Below are 18,054 nucleotides of genomic sequence, written 5' to 3' on the forward strand. Positions count from 1 at the left end.
TTAGGGACTCCAGATCCATTTTTTTCCCTTGGGGTTTACTCCTGAAGATTTCCCCATGGGTGGATATAGCTGTAAGGTGGCAGAGGTTTGAGATCAGAATTTTCCTTCTCCTTGAAGAGCTGTAAACTGCGGCTGAAAAACTCCATCTGCCCAAAGCAACTAATTTTAAGGCGCCAGTAATCTGTCTTTGCCCCTTTTCCTATCAGTAGAAACACTTCTGCCAAGCTTAGTAGCTAAGACACACATGAAGGCCAGGAGCTGGAGATGGTTGTCAGAGGTGCACATCATTGGCAGCACTGCCTAATATGTAGTGGGAGCTTGTTCCCATTACCATTCCCTGCTATAATAACCTTAAGGAACCAAGCATTTAAAGAGCATGGTGGGAAATAGACAGTCATGCTGCATCTATGGAGAGGAATAAGCATTCAATGATTTAAGCCGAGACCCCTCATCGGGACTGGAATGAAAGGAATAGAGGCCAGAATAAAAAGGTGGAATATAAGTTGACAGGTGATAGGTGAGTCCAGGTGAATGGGAAGGTATGTAGGCGGGAGAAGGGGGAATGATGTAAGAAGATGGGAGGTGGAAAAGGTAAAGGACTGAAGAAAGAAGAATCTTACAGGAGAAGACAGTAGACCATGGAATAAAGAGTGTAGGTGAGGAACCAGTGGAAGGTTATAGGCAGGTCATGGGGGGAGGAGGGGAAGAGAAAAGGTGAGAGGGCCACTGGAATGAGGGAAAACAAAGGGGAACAAATTGGAGGGGAATGGAGTGGAGGAAACAAATAAGAGAGCTTACCAGAAGTTATCCAAATTGATGTTCATGCTATCAGGTTGCAGACTACCAAGGCAACACCTCATATTCCATCTTGGTAGTTTGCATAAGCATTAATTTCTCTAACACTTAGCATAAACAATAATTCCCCTAACTTTTGGTAACCACTCCCCTATCTTTCCCTCCACACTTTGCTTTCCTCATTCTGATGGCTCCCTCACCCCTTCTCTTCCCCTTTCCCACCCTCGTGATCTACTCATCACCTCCGTTTAGTTCACCACCTCCTTTCTTTTATTCCATGGCCTACTGTCTTCTTATATCAGATTCCTCCTTTTTCTGCCCATTAACTCTGCCACATATCACCTCCCACCTCCCAACTTCTTCCTCCCCCTCCAGCCACCTTTTTTGTTCTGGCTTCTGCCCCTTTCTTTTTCAGTCCTGATGAAGGGTCCAAAATGATACCTATTTGTTTCCCTCCACAGAGGGTGCCTGACCTGCTGAGTTTCTTCAGCATTTTCCATGTATTGGCCTCCTTCTGTAATGGATCTCACAGCTATCTCATCACTCTCACATTTCTCTGTAAACATGCTCTTTTTCTTGTCCATTAACTTCCTAGATTCTCCTTCCTCTCACCTACATAGGAAGCAATTTACAGTAGTCAATTTACCGACTAAACAATGCATCTTCGGAAGATGAGAAGAAACCGAAGCACCTGGGAAAATCTCACACAATCAGAGTGAACATACAAATTCAACACAGAGTACACTGAAGGTCAAGATTCAACAAGAATTACCAGATCTGTGAGGCAACATCTATATATTTGTGCCACCTGCTTAACAGGCGCTAAACTGATTCAAGTGCAGCTTAGGAAGTGGCATCACATTCACCATTTTGGAAAACAAATTAACCATTCTATTGCCAGTGCTCTGTGAACCATGTTCAAAATCCACTGCAACTACTGTTGCCACTTTAGCAGAACACTTCAAATCCAAGGAGCTTTAACACCTAGGAAGCGTAGTGGACACATGGAATGCCATCTCCTCCTAGTCATACATTATCCTCAGAAATACTGCTTCAATGACACAGGTCAAAGTGCAAGCGTTGCCTAACTAATGGCACTTCGGTAGCTTTACAATAGCAGCAGTTTAAGAAGACAATCACCACCAACTTTTCAAATATGCAAGACCTGTTATTAGGACTTGCCAGTAAACTATTAATAGACTTGCATTCCATTAAAAAATGATTATTCCACAATATTCAATGGAAACAATGTTGTACTGTCTTTATATTTTTATTCTTGGTCCTAGTTCAACTCACAGAATTAGAGAAAATCACAGTATAGGTGGAGGAATAAAAGAAAAAGGAAAATACAAGAAAAAAACGGAACCTCTGAGCATAGAACACAGAGAACCAGTGTAATATAGTCAAACACAAAATGAACAAAATGTGGTGAAATAAAAGCATATTTTGAAATATTACAGTTCTATAGTATTTTATCTTTGGTTTATGAATGAGAAATGTTAATTATGTAAATATAGAATTTTTTTGTTTGCAAAATTCCCTTGTGGAATGATTCAGAATTCATTATTGTAATTAATAGCGTCACCAGAATTACCTCTTCCTAATATGGGGAAAAGAGATTAACAATTAGTTGCACTGTTACAGAAGTTTTGTCAGTATCAGGAGTTGACTGTATATTACAAAGCTACTACAATATCAAGAAGCTTATAGTATCAACATTACAATGTAGCATATTAGTTATGTATATCATATTAATCTAATAAAGATTTTAACTTACAAAACAGTAATGAAAATGTAGGAAATAGTAACATTAGAATAATACTGGGACTTAGGATATCACAACCAGTGAACTGCAAATATGAAAATAAAGCATCGGTGAAATTTACACTAAAAAGTGTGTATGTTTATCTAATTTACTAATGTTGTTAATCTCTCAAAATCTATTATTCAGTGGATCTGTTGCAATTAGCTGACAGATTTGGACAATTGTTACCTCAAATCCTTGTTTTTTTTTAAACTCTCATTACCATCTGGTGGAAGAATGTGATCCAAAAATGGACAGCTGTCCTTTCCAAAAGTAACTTTCCTGATAGGAAAGAATAAGGCAGTGCAGGATTGTGACGTCACATTAGATTGATGTAATGAATGCCACCTTAACCCAGACTGGCCTGTATGTGATAACAAATCCACTCATGTGACTGACTTGTTTTACCGCATTTCAGTAAGTAGATCACTTGGCGGTCCTTCTACCTGCATACAGGCAGAGGCTAAAGATCAAAGCTCCAAAGATTAGGACAACAAAGAAATGGTCACAGGAGGCAGAGGAGCGGTTATGGGATTGCTTCGAGTCGGTGGACTGGACCATGTTCAAGGACTCATCTGTGGATCTGAATGAATGCACCGTAGTTGTCAAAGACTTTATTAAAACGTTGTAGATGAATGTGTCCCTAAAAAATCATTCAGAGTCTTCTCCAACCTGAAGCCCTGAATGGACCATGTGATCTACAACCAACTGTGGGCTAGATCAGAGGCTTTCAAGTCTAGTGACCAAGAAGGTTACATGGGGTCGAGGTACGATCTCCAGAAAGATGGGTGAAGTGGCAATTTCGGACTAAATTTGAATCATCAAAGGATGTTCAGAAGTTGTGGCAGGGCTTGAATGCTATCACCTCTTATAAAGTTAAATCAAGCAACACATGTGACAATAGGGCTTCACTTCTAGACGAGCTCAATGTCTTCTATGCTCGCTTTGACCATCAATACATGGAGGGACCACCACGATCTCTCACAGCCCCTTGACCATCAATACATGGAGGGACCACCACGATCTCTCACAGCCCCTGATGATCCTGTGGTTTCATTCTCTGAGGCCAAAATGCAAGAAGCCTTGAGGAGGGTGAACCCACGAAAAGCATTCAGCCCAGACAGAGTCCTAGCAAAGTACTAAAACACTGTGGTGATTAACTAGCTTGTGTGTTCACTGAGATCATTAACCTTGCTTCAATTATATCAGTGGCCAAGAACATGGTAACCTGCTTCAATGACTATTGTCCAATAGCACTTACGTCCACAGTGATGAAGTGTTTTGAGAGGTTGGTGATGAAACATATCAACTTCTGCCTGGGAAGCGACTTGGATCCACTCCAATTTGCCTACCGGAGCAATAGGTCCACAGCAGATGCCATATCATTGGCTCCTCACTCAACCCTAGAACATCTGGACATCAAAAGGTGCATATATCAGGAAGTATTCAGAATACTACAGCTCAGTATTCAATACCATCATCCCCTCTAAACTAATCAATAAACTCCAAGACCTGGGCCTCAATAGCTCCTTATACAATTGAGTCCTCGATTTCCCAGTCAGTTCGGATTGGCAACAACATCTCTTCTATGATCTCCATTGGCACAGGAGCACCACAAAAATGTGTGCTTAGCTCCCTGCCTGATTTGCTTTACACATAAACTGTGTGGCTAAGTGCAGCTCCAATGCCATATTCAAGTTTTTGATGACACCGCTCTCGTAGGCGAAATCAAATTTGGTGATGAATCAGCATATAGGAGAGAGATTGAAAATCTAGCTAAGTGGTGCTAAAACAACAACTTCTTACTCAATGTCAGCAAGATCAAGGAGCTGATTATTGACTTCAGGAGAAGAACCCATAAGTCCCGTCCATGAGTCAGTCCTCATTGGAGGATCAGAGTTGGAGAGGGTCAGCGCTTTAAATTCCACAGTGTTATTATTTCAGAGAAACTGCCCTAGGCCCAGCACATAAGTACAAATACAAAGAAAGCACAACAGTGCCTCTACATCCTTAGGAGTTTGCAAAGATTCAACATGATATCTAAAACTTCCATAAAATTCTATAGATGTGTAGTGGAGAGTATATTGACTGGCTGCATCACAACCTGGTACGGAAACACCTTGAACAGAAAATCGTAGAAAATGTAATGGATAAGGCCCAGTCCATCACTGCTAAAGCCTTCCCCACCACTGAGCACATCTACACAAAACATTGTTGTAGGAAGCAGCATCCATCACCAAGTATCCCCATCACCCAGGACATGTTCTCTTTTCGCTACTGCTGTCAGGAAGAAGGTACGGGAGCCTCAGGACTCACACCGCCAAGTTCAGAAACAGTTATTACCTGTCAGCCATCAGGCTCTTGAACCAAAGGGGATAACTTCACTTAGCCCATTATTAAAATGTTCCTAGAACCTACGGACTCACTTTCAAGGGCTCTTCATCTCATGCTCTCGATATTTATTGCTTATTTATTTATTATTATTTATTTCTTTTTGTATTTGCACAATTTGTTGTCTCTTGCACACTGGTTGAACACCCAAGTTGGGGCAGTCATTCATTGATTCCATCATGGTTATTGGATTCACTGAGTATGGCCACAAGAAAATTAATCTCAGGGTTGTATATAGTGATATATATGTACTTTGCTAATAAATTTACTTTGAACTTTGACTCTTAAACAATCTAATCAATCAGTTCAAAGAACAGTTTGAACTGGACTATGAGTGTTTACAAATTATGTTCCCATCCTGTAAACAAATAAAAGTGTCAATAACATAAAAGTAAATCACATATATGTATGGCTGTTATTTATGAATAGAGTGTCAAAGGTTAACATTGTGCCTGTTGTTATTTAGGCTGATTTTTATGAATAAAATTAGCAAAGTGTATCTAAATAAAGTTAGTAGCAACAAAAGGATCCAAATTGTCCTCCTCACTGCTGTAAATTCTTACAATTCAACGAAATGGGTATTTTGATACAGTATATGAACATTAAAAAGCTATTTAACCAAGCCAGTACCAATATTCACTAGCATCATAGCTGATTTATCACCTATTTGCACATGTGCAGCTCTTTGTCCATAATCTCTCAATACCTGTACTATTGTTTATCAAAAATCCATCAGATTTTAAACCAGCAGTTAACTCAGCATTATTTAGCCATTGGAGATAGAAAATTCCAAATCTGCACAAACATTTACAATTGAAAAGTGTTTTGTAACATTACAATTTAAATCAAAAATTCATAACCTATAATCTTGATCTTCATAACATCAAGCATTTCCAAATACATGGTTTGTTTTCAACATATTTATATGCTAGCAACATAAAGAATGGAAATTTGGAACCATCATTCTGGAAATGTGATGTCACCTTGAACATTGCTTTGAGTTTGCTTTAATTTAAAATAAATATTACTGATAACTTTGTTTGCATTGCAATTATCGTAATCTTTAAAGAAGATTGCAGTAACTGTGAAATAGTTAACTGAGGTTCTAACAAACATCTTCAACATCTCTCTGGAACAGTATCCTGTCCCCTCAGGCTTCAAGGAGGCCACTATCATTCTGGCACTTAAGAGGGTGACTGTAACCTACGGAAACAACTATTACCCAATGGCAGTGACCTCAGCAATAATGAAGTGCTTTGAGTGGCTGGTTGTGAATCACATTAAATCTCATCTTCCTGCTAGATTGGACTCTTTCCAGTTCGCTTATTACTCAAATCGGTCCACTGATGATGCCATTGTCTCTGCACTCCACTCCATCCTGTCCCACCTGGAAAATGCCAGTATGCTGTTTATTGACTTTAGTTTAGCATTCAATATGATCATATTCAGAAGCTCGTGGGTAAACTATCCTCACTGAGTATCAACATCTCTCTCTGTTATTAGATCCTGGACTTCTTGACAGAAAGGCCACAGTCAGTCCATGTAGGCAGTGACATCTCTAGCTCCATCATATTGAGCACCACCGCTCCCCAGGGCTGTGCGCTTAGCCCGGTGCTGTTCACGTTGCTGGCACATGACTGCAATACTAGATCCAGTTCAAACCAAATCATCAAGTTTACTGATAACACAACAGTGGCTGGCCTCATCACTGATGGTGAAATGGCGGGAGATGGTGTACGGAGAGGTAAAGCGACTGGTAGAATGGTGCAAGCACAAAAACTTGAGTCTCAATATGAACAAGACCAAAGAGATGATTGTGGACTTTAGGAAGGTGCAAGTTGACCACTCCTCACTGCACATATATTGGCTCTTCAATGGAGAAAGTTAAGAGCACCAAGCTTCTGGGAGGGTATGTAACTGACGATCTCACCTGGCTCCTCAATACCACTTCTTTGGTCAAAAAAGCACAGAAGCATCTCTACTTTCTGAGGAGATTGAGGTGAGCGAGTCTTTCACATCCCCCTTCCCCACCCACCCCCAACTATTTTAACCAAAGTTTACAGGAGCACCACAAAGAGTGTCCTGACCACCTGCATCACCATCTGCTATGCATCTGCAAGGCATCTGACCGCAAGATCTTAAAAAAAGATTGCGAGGACTGCTGAGATGATCATTGGGGACTCTCTTCCACTCATGATAGATATTTATCAGGAGCACTGCATACGCAAGCCTTTAACATTGTTAATGATCCCTCCCATCCATCCAGCAATCTCTTTGATCCCCTTCCATCAGCCAGGAGATACTGCAGCATGAGGACAAGAGCTGTTAGGATGGGAAACAGCTTTCTCCCCCATGCCACAAGACTACTGAACTTACTACCTCCATTCAGGGCTCATCACATCTGAAGCACCCAGTAGCGTAATACTGTTTATTTTTTAACTTGTATTGTACAGTAGATGCACCTTCTTTGTTAAAGTAATATTATCACAAATAAATTATGTGTTTTGTTCAGGGCGTGAAAGATTGTGGAGATAAGGCAGGAGAATGGGGTTGAGATGTAATGGATCAGCCATGATGAAATGGTAGAGTAGATTCGATGGGCTGAATGGCTTAATTCTGCTTCTATGTTTTTATGGTCTTATGTGTATTAATTATATCGTGTTGTGTACCACGGTCTGGAGGAATGTTATCTTGTTTGGTGGTATACATGTGTACAATTTAATGACAATAAACTTGAAAACATTTCACCTATACGATAAAAGTTTTAAAAAATTTTTAATGCTACTTAGAGGATCTTAAACTAACAACATAGTACCAAATGGTAGAGCTTCTTCATGTCTTATGTGCATTACTTTCTGATAGTTGAGACTTTTCTGACAACAATTAGTTTTACTGCCATAAGCGTAGATTACTGCTTTGGATGTGCACAGACAAATGTCTAAATCGCTACCTTCAGTTTGTAGGTAAACCTCAAAAAAGGAGCTGCAGATTGTCAGAATGAGTGACAGCAACCATCTTGCACAATAAAGAATAATAATCAAATACCACACCAACATTTGGATAGTTTGGACTAGGATTTCCCAACCTTGGGTCCATGGACCCCTTGAGTAAGGCCCCATGGCATAAAAAAGGTTGGGAAACCCTGTTTTAGACAAACTTCAACATTAGCACTCAGTCAATTAATGCAAGGTGAATGATTAATCATATGTTTCCCTTACCACAGCTGCATTATGAAAACCATCATTCTCAAAACTGCTTAAAATCAGTTTCTACTCTAGAAAGATCCTGTTCACTTTGGTTACAATTGGGTTTCCTTCTCTGCATTGCATTTATTCATGATAAAACACTACTCTTGCATCTTTATTCAATAGATTTTCTAGCTGTATAGCTATTGCCACTTAACACAAATGAAGAAAGTGCTGAGGATGATTACTCTATACATGTCTGTAATACCATCAAATGTTACTTATGTCTTATAAACTTTGACAGTTATATTGAAGTTTTGGAGTCTGCCTATAGTGCAGATGTAAATATCTTACTGATCATATCTTGTAAATAAATAATTTTGTTAAGTGATATCACTACTTTGTGCTCAATCATGTTTGATTGTGATACATGAAAACATAAATCAAACAATTTAATTCATTCAGTCAGTGCATTATCCCACATCACTCCTTATATTTGTGTTCTTTTATAACATAAACAATAATAGTTGTTAAAATGAATTGGGAAAATTCTTGAAATATATCTTAGATCAGAAAATGAGTTTAGTTATTGATGATAGAGAAAATCAGTCTAGTACTAGAAAGTCAGAACCGTCAGCACATGGTTTATTTTTACTGCTATGAGGTTGGAAGTGCAACACTTCACATTCATTCCAGGTAGCCTCCAACCTAATGGCCTGAGCATCAATTTCTCTAACCTGGTAATTTCTTCCTCCCATCCATCTTTTTTTCCATTCCCTATTCTAGCTCCCCTCTTACACCTTCTCTTCTCCTCAACTGCTTATCACCACCCTCTAGTGCCCTTCCTCCTTCCCTTTCTTCCATGGTCCACTCTCACCTATCTTCTTCAACCCTTTACGTTTTCCACCTATCACCTCCCAGCTTCTCACTTCATCCCTCCTTCCCCCTTACTTCATTTCACCCATCATCCATCAATGTACGTCTTCCCCTCTCCCCACCCACCTTCTTATTCTGGTTTCTTCTTCTTTCCTTCCCAGACCTGATGAAGGGTCTTGACATGAAACATCAAATCTTTATTCCTTTCTGTAGATGTTACTTAACCTGCTGACTTTTTCCATCATTTTGTGTGTGTTACTCTGGATTTCCAGCATCTGCAGACTCACTTGTGTTTATGATTTATTTTTCTTGCATTTGTTATAATGCTCCTGTTTACACATGTCCCTGTTTAACAGAGAAGATGTAAAAACTGACTTCAATGTGGAGTTCACATAAATACATAAGAAATTCAAATATACTATTACAAACACGAGGAAATCTGCAGATGCTGGAAATTCAAACGACACACACAAAAACTGCTGGTGAACGTAGCAGGCCAGGCAGCATCTATAGGAAGAGGTACAGTTGATGTTTTGGGCCCAGACCCTTCGTCAGGACTAACTGAAAGAGATAGTAAGAGATTTGAAAGTGAGAGGGGGAGGGGGAGGGATAGAGCTAAGAGCTGGAAAGTTGATTGGCAAAAGGGATACGAGGCTGGAGAAGGGAGAGGATCATGGGACAGGAGGTCTAGGAAGAAAGAAAGGGGAAGGGAAGCCCAGAGGACAGGCAAGGAGTTATAGTGAGAGGGACAGAGGGAGGGAAAAAAAAGGAAAAAAAAGGAAAAGAAAAAAAATAATAATAATAAACAAATAAGGTATGGGGTACGAAGATGAGGTGGGGCATTAACAGAAGTTAGAGAAGTCAATGTTCATGCCATCAGGTTGGAGGCTACCCAGACAGAATATAAGGTGTTGTTCCTCCAACCTGAGTGTGGCTTCATCTTGACAGTAGAGGAGGCTGTGGATAGACATATCAGAATGGGAATGGGACGTGGAATTAAAATGTGTGGCCACTGAGAGATCCTGTTTTCTCTGGCAGACAGAGCATAGGTGTTCAGCGAAATGGTCTCCCAGCTTGCGTCGGGTCTCGCCAATATATAGAAGGCCGCATCGGGAGCACCGGACGCAGTATATCAATCACCCCAGCCGACTCACAGGTGAAGTGTCGCCTCACCTCGAAGGACTGTCTGGGGCCCTGAATAGTGGTGAGGGAGGAAGTGTAAGGGCATGTGTAGCACTTGTTCCGCTTACAAGGATAAGTGCCGGGAGGGAGATAGGTGGGAAGGGATGGGAGGGACGAATGGACAAGGGAGTCACGTCGGGAGCGATCGCTGTGGAAAGCAGAAAGAGTGGGGGAAGGAAAGATGTGTTTAGTGGTGGGATCCCGTTGGAGATGGCGGAAGATACAGAGAATTATATGTTGGACCCGGAGGCTGGTGAGGTGGTAGGTGAGGACAAGGGGAACTCTATTCCTAGTGGGGTGGTGGGAGGATGGGGTGAGAGCAGATGTGCGTGAAATGGGAGAGATGCATTTGAGAGCAGAGTTGATGGTGGAGGAAGGGAAGCCCCTTTCTTTAAAAAAGGAGGACACCTTCTTCGTCCTGGAATGAAAAGCAAAGCCTAGTCCTGAGAGTAGATGCGGCGGAGATGGAGGAATTGCAAGAAGGGGATGGCATTTTTGCAAGAGACAGGGTGAGAAGAGGAATAGTCCAGGTAGCTGTGAGAGTCCATAGGCTTATAGTAGACATCAGTAGATAAGCTGTCTCCAGAGATAGAGACAGAAAGATCAAGAAAGGGCAGGGAGTTGTCAGAAATGGACCAGGTAAACTTGAGGGCAGGGTGAAAGTTGGAGGCAAAGTTAATGAAGTCAACAAGCTCAGCATGCGTGCAAGAAGCAGTGCCAATGCGGTCATCGATGTAGCAAAGGAAAAGTGGGGGACAGATACCGGTATAGGCTTGGAACATGGATTGTTCCACAAAGCCAATAAAAAAGCAGGCATAGCTGGAACCCATACAGGTGCCCATGGCTACACCTATAGTTTGGAGAAAGTGGGAGGAGCCAAAGGAGAAATTATTAAGAGTAAGGACTAATTCCGCTAGACGGAGGAGAGTGGTGGTAGAGGGGAACTGGTTAGGTCTGGAATCCAAAAAGAAGCTGAGAGCTTCTTTACTATTGATTTTTAGGCACTGGGTTATGGGCTAATAGTTGAGACACAGTTGTTATATCAAAGTACATACAAGGAATTGAGTTCAAATTATTCTAATGCCAAAACATAATTTTAAAAAGTGAATACTTCAATAGAGCTCTATGCTAAATTGGATTTGCCTTCTAAAGGAGAAAATGCTGAAAACACAGCAGTTTAGACATAATCTGTGGAAAAAGAAATAGAGCTAAAATTTCAGGTTTAAGGTCCTTTGTCTCTAATTGGCCAAGTGTTTCCAGAAATATGTTTTTATTTTAGATAAGCAGCATCTGCAATTTTCTTTTGATTTTCATTTACTGTTGAATCCACTGTAATTTCCAAAAATGCCATCTTTGAAGAAATTCTCTTCTAGATTTCTGACAAAGGCTCTTTAACTCGGAATGTTAACTGTTACTTTCTATCAATTAAAAATGGAAAATGCTAGGAACAGCTTTTTTGTATTTTCCATTTTTATTTCAAATTTCTATCATCTACAGTTTAAATTTTCACTATCTTTTGTAAGGAAACCTTAGGAAAATATTTTGTATATTTGTACAGATAGGGACCAAAACTGAAACAAGAAAAACTACAATGACTGAAGACACTTCTAAAGCCTGAACAGTTCATTAGACACTCAGAAATAAAACCAAGCAGCTCAGAGAACAGGCATGATAAACATAATTCAACTCACAGCATACAGGAATCCCTGGCCCACAAAAACTCAAAATAGTAAAGGACCATTTGGAATGGCACCAAAAAGCTTAAATCCATTTTCTGGGAAGACACACAAGGTGTAAATAAGGGCTACTACAACTCCAAAGTTACCCACTGGAACAACCTAGTTCTAAGATAGGGAAATGGAATTATGGCTGAGTTACTGGATTAGTATCTAGAATGTACAGAGATATACAGGACCACTGCTCTGGAATTCATGTTCAGAACAAGTTGAAATTTCTAATTCTGGAGATAAAGAAAATCATCTGTAATGAAGACAATAAATTTACCAGATGCTTGTAAGACTTCATCTGGTTCACTAATGCCACGAAGGACAAGAAATCTGATTTATGCAGTAATTCCAGGATCCCATCGTCTATCATTACTCAATTCCACATCTTGGAGGATGGCATGCTTCCACTACAGTTCTGTGACATTTTTGGTGGGTGTCAAGATCAATGTGGGATCAACATCCAGATGGGGAAGGTTTATGGTGAAATAAACACATGGATGGCCTGAGACATACAGTATGCCTTATACTATTTATATTGAGCTTCTGTGCACTCTCAGCAAATGGACTTGAGCTTCTTACTGCTATCCCAAAATCTCCTTTAATAGAACATAGAACAGCCACATTGTCTGTTTTTTCCAGAAAGTGGATTTAAGCTTGTTAATAGTACAGCCTCATCTTGAACAGTCATGGGCTAGAGATTCCTGATATGTTACTGGCGACATTATACATTGTCAAGGCAGCTTTGAGAACATCCTTGAATCTTTTACTTTGTTTATCGGCTACCTTCTCAGAACATGGGCACTCCTCTGAAGTCTGGTTCCAGACACACAAACAACTTTGCTTGCCTATCAACGCTGACCAAATCTAATTAGTGCCTTAAAGCTAGGAATATTCACTTTGGAGAGGGCACTAATGTTAATTCTCATAACCTGATTCTATACTTGTGGATATTGTGGAGTTTTGGTGAGCTCTCCCTAATGTTTTGAGATGCCTGTGGTATAGTCTTTATCTTAGAAATGTACAAGAAGGCAAAGGTGCCTGCTACCAAGCAGACACTGTGCATAGTTAGAGATCTTGCTCTTTAAACAGTTTTTCAAAAGATGAGAAAAAATAACCTATCAACATAATTAACAAAAGCTAAACTATTCACATAATCCTGACCTGAATTAATGTCTGGGATGGAAATTGCAAGGCTACATGACCACATGACCCTGCAATAGATTATGAGGACTGCCGCAAGAAGCATCTCATCCTTTACCTCAAACCAGGACATATACCAAAAGTGCTGTGTTCAGTATTCTCAAGGAACCCTCCCATCTGTCCCACAATCTCCCTGACAGACTACTGTTCAGAATCATAATCAGGTTTTTTTATCACCAGTATGTGACATGAAATTTGTCAACTTAGCAGCAGCAGTCCAATGCAATACATAAGCTAGCAAAAAAAAATAAACAAATAAATCAATTACAGTGTACATATATTGAATAGATTTTTTTTAAAGTGCAAAAACAGAAAGCATTTAAAGATTGCATGGATGAAATACAACAATTGTTCATCCCAGTTTGACAAAAGAATAAATCAAGGAAGGTAGTGCACCCATGGCTGACAAGGGAAATTAGGGATAGTATCAATTCCAAAGAAGAAGCATACAAATTAGCCAGAAAAAGTGGCTCACCTGAGGACTGGGAGAAATTCAGAGTCCAGCAGAGGAGGACAAAGGGCTTAATTAGGAAGGGAAAAAAAGATTATGAGAGAAAACTGGCGGGGAACATAAAAACTGACTGTAAAAGCTTTCATAGTTATGTGAAAAGAAAAAGATTGGTTAAGACAAATGTAGGTCCCCTATAGACAGAAACAGGTGAATTGATTATGGGGAGCAAGGACATGGCAGAACAATTGAATAACTACTTTGGTTCCGTCTTCACTAAGGAGGACATAAATAATCTTCCGGAAATAGTAGGGGACAGAGGGTCCAGTGAGATGGAGAAACTGAGGGAAATACATGTTAGTAGGGAAGTGGTGTTAGGTAAATTGAAGGGATTAAAGGCAGATAAATCCCCAGGGCCAGATGGTCTGCATCCCAGAGTGCTCAAGGAAGTAGCCCAAGAAATAGTGGATGCATTAGTGATAATTTTTCAAAACTCTTTAGATTCTGGCCTAGTTCCTGAGGATTGGAGGGTGGCTAATGTAACCCCACTTTTTAAAAAAAGGAGGGAGAGAGAAACCGGGGAATTATAGACCGGCTAGCCTACGTCAGTGGTGGGGAAAATGCTAGTCAGTTATCAAAGATGTGTTAACAGCACATTTGGAAAGCAGTGAAATCATCGACAAAGTCAGCATGGATTTGTGAAAGGAAAATCATGTCTGACGAATCTCATAGAATTTTTTGAGGATGTAACTAGTAGAGTGGATAGGGGAGAATCAGTGGATGTGGTATATTTGGATTTTCAGAAGGCTTTTGACAAGGTCCCACACAGGAGATTGTGTGCTAACTTAAAGCACACAGTATTGGGGGTAAGGTATTGATGTGGATAGAGAATTAGTTGGCAGACAGGAAGCAAAGACTGGGAATAAACGGGACCTTTTCAGAATGGCAGGCAGTGACTAGTGGGGTACCGCAAGGCTCAGTACTGGGACCCCAGTTGTTTACAATATATATTAATGACTTAGATGAGGGAATTAAATGCAGCATCTCCAAGTTTGCGGATGACATGAAGCTGGTCGGCAGTGTTAGCTGTGAGGAGGATGCTAAGAGGATGCAGGGTGACTTGGATAGGTTAGGTGAGTGGGCAATTTCATGGCAGATGCAATTTAATGTGGATAAATGTGAGGTTATCCACTTTGGTGGCAAAAACAGGAAAACAGGTTATCATCTAAATGACAGCCGATTAGGAAAAGGGGAGGTGCAGCGAGACCTGGGTGTCATTATACACCAATCGTTGAAAGTGGGCATGCAGGTACAGCAGGCGGTGAAAAAGGCAAATAGTATGCTGGCATTTATAGCAAGAGGATTTGAGTACAGGAGCAGGGAGGTACTACTGCAGTCGTACAAGGCCTTGGTGAGACCACACCTGGAGTATTGTGTGCAGTTTTGGTCCCCTAATCTGAGGAAAGACATCCTTGCCGTGGAGGGAGTAGAAAGAAGGTTCACCAGCTTGATTCCTGGGATGGCAGGACTTTAATATGGTGAAAGACTGGATCGATTAGGCTTATACTCGTTGGAATTTAGAAGATTGAGGAGGGATCTTTTTGAAACATACAAAATCCTAAAGGGATTGGACAGCTAGATGCAGGAAGATTGTTCCCGATGTTGGGGAAGTCCAGAATGAGGGGTCACAGTTTGAGGATAAAGGGGAAGCCTTTTAGGACCGAGATTAGGAAAAACTTCTTCACACAGAGAGTGGTGAATCTGTGGAATTCTCTGCCACAGGAAACAGTTGAGGCCAGTTCCTTGGCTATATTTAAGAGGGAGTTAGATATGGCCCTTGTGGCTAAAGGGATCAGGGGGTATGGGGGGATGGGGGGGAAGGCTGGTACAGGGTTCTGAGTTGGATGATCAGCTATGATCATACTGAATGGTGGTGCAGGTTTGAAGGGCCGAATGGCCTACTCCTGCACCTATTGTCTATGTTTCTATATGCACTTTATGTCAACTTGTACATCTATAGAATTCTTTAATTATCTGTTAATATTATTTTTTGTGCCGTATGTGATATATGTACTATGTTTTTCACCTTGGTCCCAGAGGAATGTTGTTTTGTTTAGCGGTATACATGTGTATGGTTGAATAACAATAAACGACCTTGAACTTAACTCTTACTTGATCTTTGAAATGGCACAGCAATTAGAAAGTTTGCAGCTGTGGCAAGAGTAAACTATATCTGAGCCATGTACATGGCCTTGTCTGAGCCTGCCACGAAGAGAAGAATCCATCCTTACCTAGGAGAATGTCTGACCTAGACTTTGGGGCTGCTGACCAAGAAAGCAGCAGATTTCTTGGCAGGACACTTCAAAGGTCAGTTAATAGTCTAGATCTAGTGATGCAATCAAGAACCACAGGAACAGTCTCAGAATAAGAAGTCACTATTTAGGATAGGAATGAAGAGAAATTGTGGAATTCTGCATTTAGAAAGCAATGGAAACAGGTCATTGACAATGTTAAGGTTGAAATAGGTGGAGTTTTGGACTGAGGAAGAAGCAGGAAAGTAGATTGGAAACCAAACGTCAGATCACCATGCTCTTGTTGAAAAGTGAACCAATCCTGAGGAGGTCACAATTTACTCCTGCTCTATTTTTTAAGTTCAGGAGATAAACATACTGAACTTGCTGGTGACACTTATAATTTTAATAATATAGATTTGGGGTTTTTAAAAAAAGATATAATAGTTACTTTACAAGCACTTAAGTAATTATATGCAGACATCACATGCCTAAAGCTTTTTCAAAATTAAGCCCCATGCCTCACTGTAATAAATTTGGTAACATGATTGTGTTTTTGATTGCCTGTGTTCTTGGCATCTATGTTAAAGTCCTAGACAGATTGGAGACAAGATTTTTAAAAAAGACTAAAAATCAAACCTACAGCCAAGGATCAGAGACCGTTGTTTTTTTCTGACTCTACAGGAGTATATATTTATGTGGAACATATATTCCTGTTTCTAAAAAAAAACTCAACAGCAGTGGTTTTTCAGGCTGATGTAAGTTCCAGAATCACTTGAGGAGCTATTTAGTTCAGAGGTCCTGAAAAAAATGAAGTCTGTCATTTACACTTTCAGGAGACATGGTGCCGGATTCTGACTGACCCTATTTATGGCTGCGCAGCTGCTTATGCCAATATACCTGTACCCATTATATGGCAGTCACACAGGATATGGATCCCTGAAATTGTGCAACATGCGCCCCAATCTCAGCCATAAAACAGGTTCAAATGAGTCCAGCTTCAGTCGTCTTTCAAGAAAAGATCAGTCATCTTGAGGATATGAAGCTATTATAATTTGTCCAAAGTTTTAGTATGATCAATTATACTCATTTCCATTGAACACACTAAAGAGTTATTTCCAGCAGGTGTCACTCTCACAGCTGTAATAATCAATGATGTCATTTGGGTCAAAGGTTTGAAAGCCCATTTAAAACAAAGAAAACTTACACTGAAATGTTCTGTATATTGGCTTCCTGTTACTTTTCTCTTGGTAGCATTTATATGCAATGTATCATAATTTGTTTTAAGCTTAAATTCTGACATATTAATATCAATGTCTATAAACAGATGGTTGTGACCAATCACGTGATTAACAACAGCTGAATGCTCAAAGTATGTGTTCCTTAAATATCTAAATTCTATAAACAGCTGAAATGTCTGCCTTTGTTTAGGAATGCAATAGATTCTGCAACAATTCTATTTAAAAAATACTGCTACAAAGTCTTGTCAAACAATGGGGAAGAGCAGTTTCTGTAGTTTTGTACCCATCAGTAACAGCTAATGTATATGTTTAAATGCTTTCAACATGTACATGGGCAATTAGCTCGATACCCTTCTCCTAGCTTTTCTCTTTACAATGGCAAACAGACAGATTTCTGATTTTATTTCAAGTTTATGGTGTTTGTGATTTAATTTTCAGTTGCCAAAAGCTGAGTTGAAATAGCTTAAAATCAAATTCCAAAAATTAACACACATAGTCATTAGCATGGATTGCAAAAGCTAGGAGAAACAGAAAATCCTTTATTAGGAAACATTTAACAAAACACACAAAACCTTTAGGAAAAATGGTCTTTCAGATTTGGGCAAGGACTTAAACTATTAGCATGAAGACAATGGAAATGCGCCCTGATGTTAGGTAAAAATTAAGTCATTAAAGTGACTTAATCATTATGGTCTTTGCAACTTTAAAAAGCAATTGGAAATAAAAATACGATTTGTCAGATATTTGGTCACTTTCACGACAAAAAAAGTTTGCATACTATGTACATAACAAAATAACCATTATTCTCATTTCTTTGACATTCTATTTAATATAATTTTTAAAAATGCATAGTTGTTATTTATACATCAACTGAGCATCCTGGATATGGCTCTTTTTTAAATGATCCACATACA

At 39.8% G+C, this 18,054-nt stretch overlaps 1 long non-coding RNA gene across 1 annotated transcript in view; it reads right to left on the reverse strand.

Annotated features, from left to right (window-relative positions):
* The window catches only part of LOC140203341 (uncharacterized), a 170,283-nt gene that overhangs the window by 84,180 nt on the left and 68,049 nt on the right, over positions 1 to 18,054 (reverse strand). The window lies entirely within an intron of this gene.

The sequence above is a fragment of the Mobula birostris genome, chromosome 9 (genome assembly GCF_030028105.1).
Source record: "Mobula birostris isolate sMobBir1 chromosome 9, sMobBir1.hap1, whole genome shotgun sequence".
Taxonomy (NCBI): Eukaryota; Metazoa; Chordata; class Chondrichthyes; order Myliobatiformes; family Myliobatidae; genus Mobula; species Mobula birostris.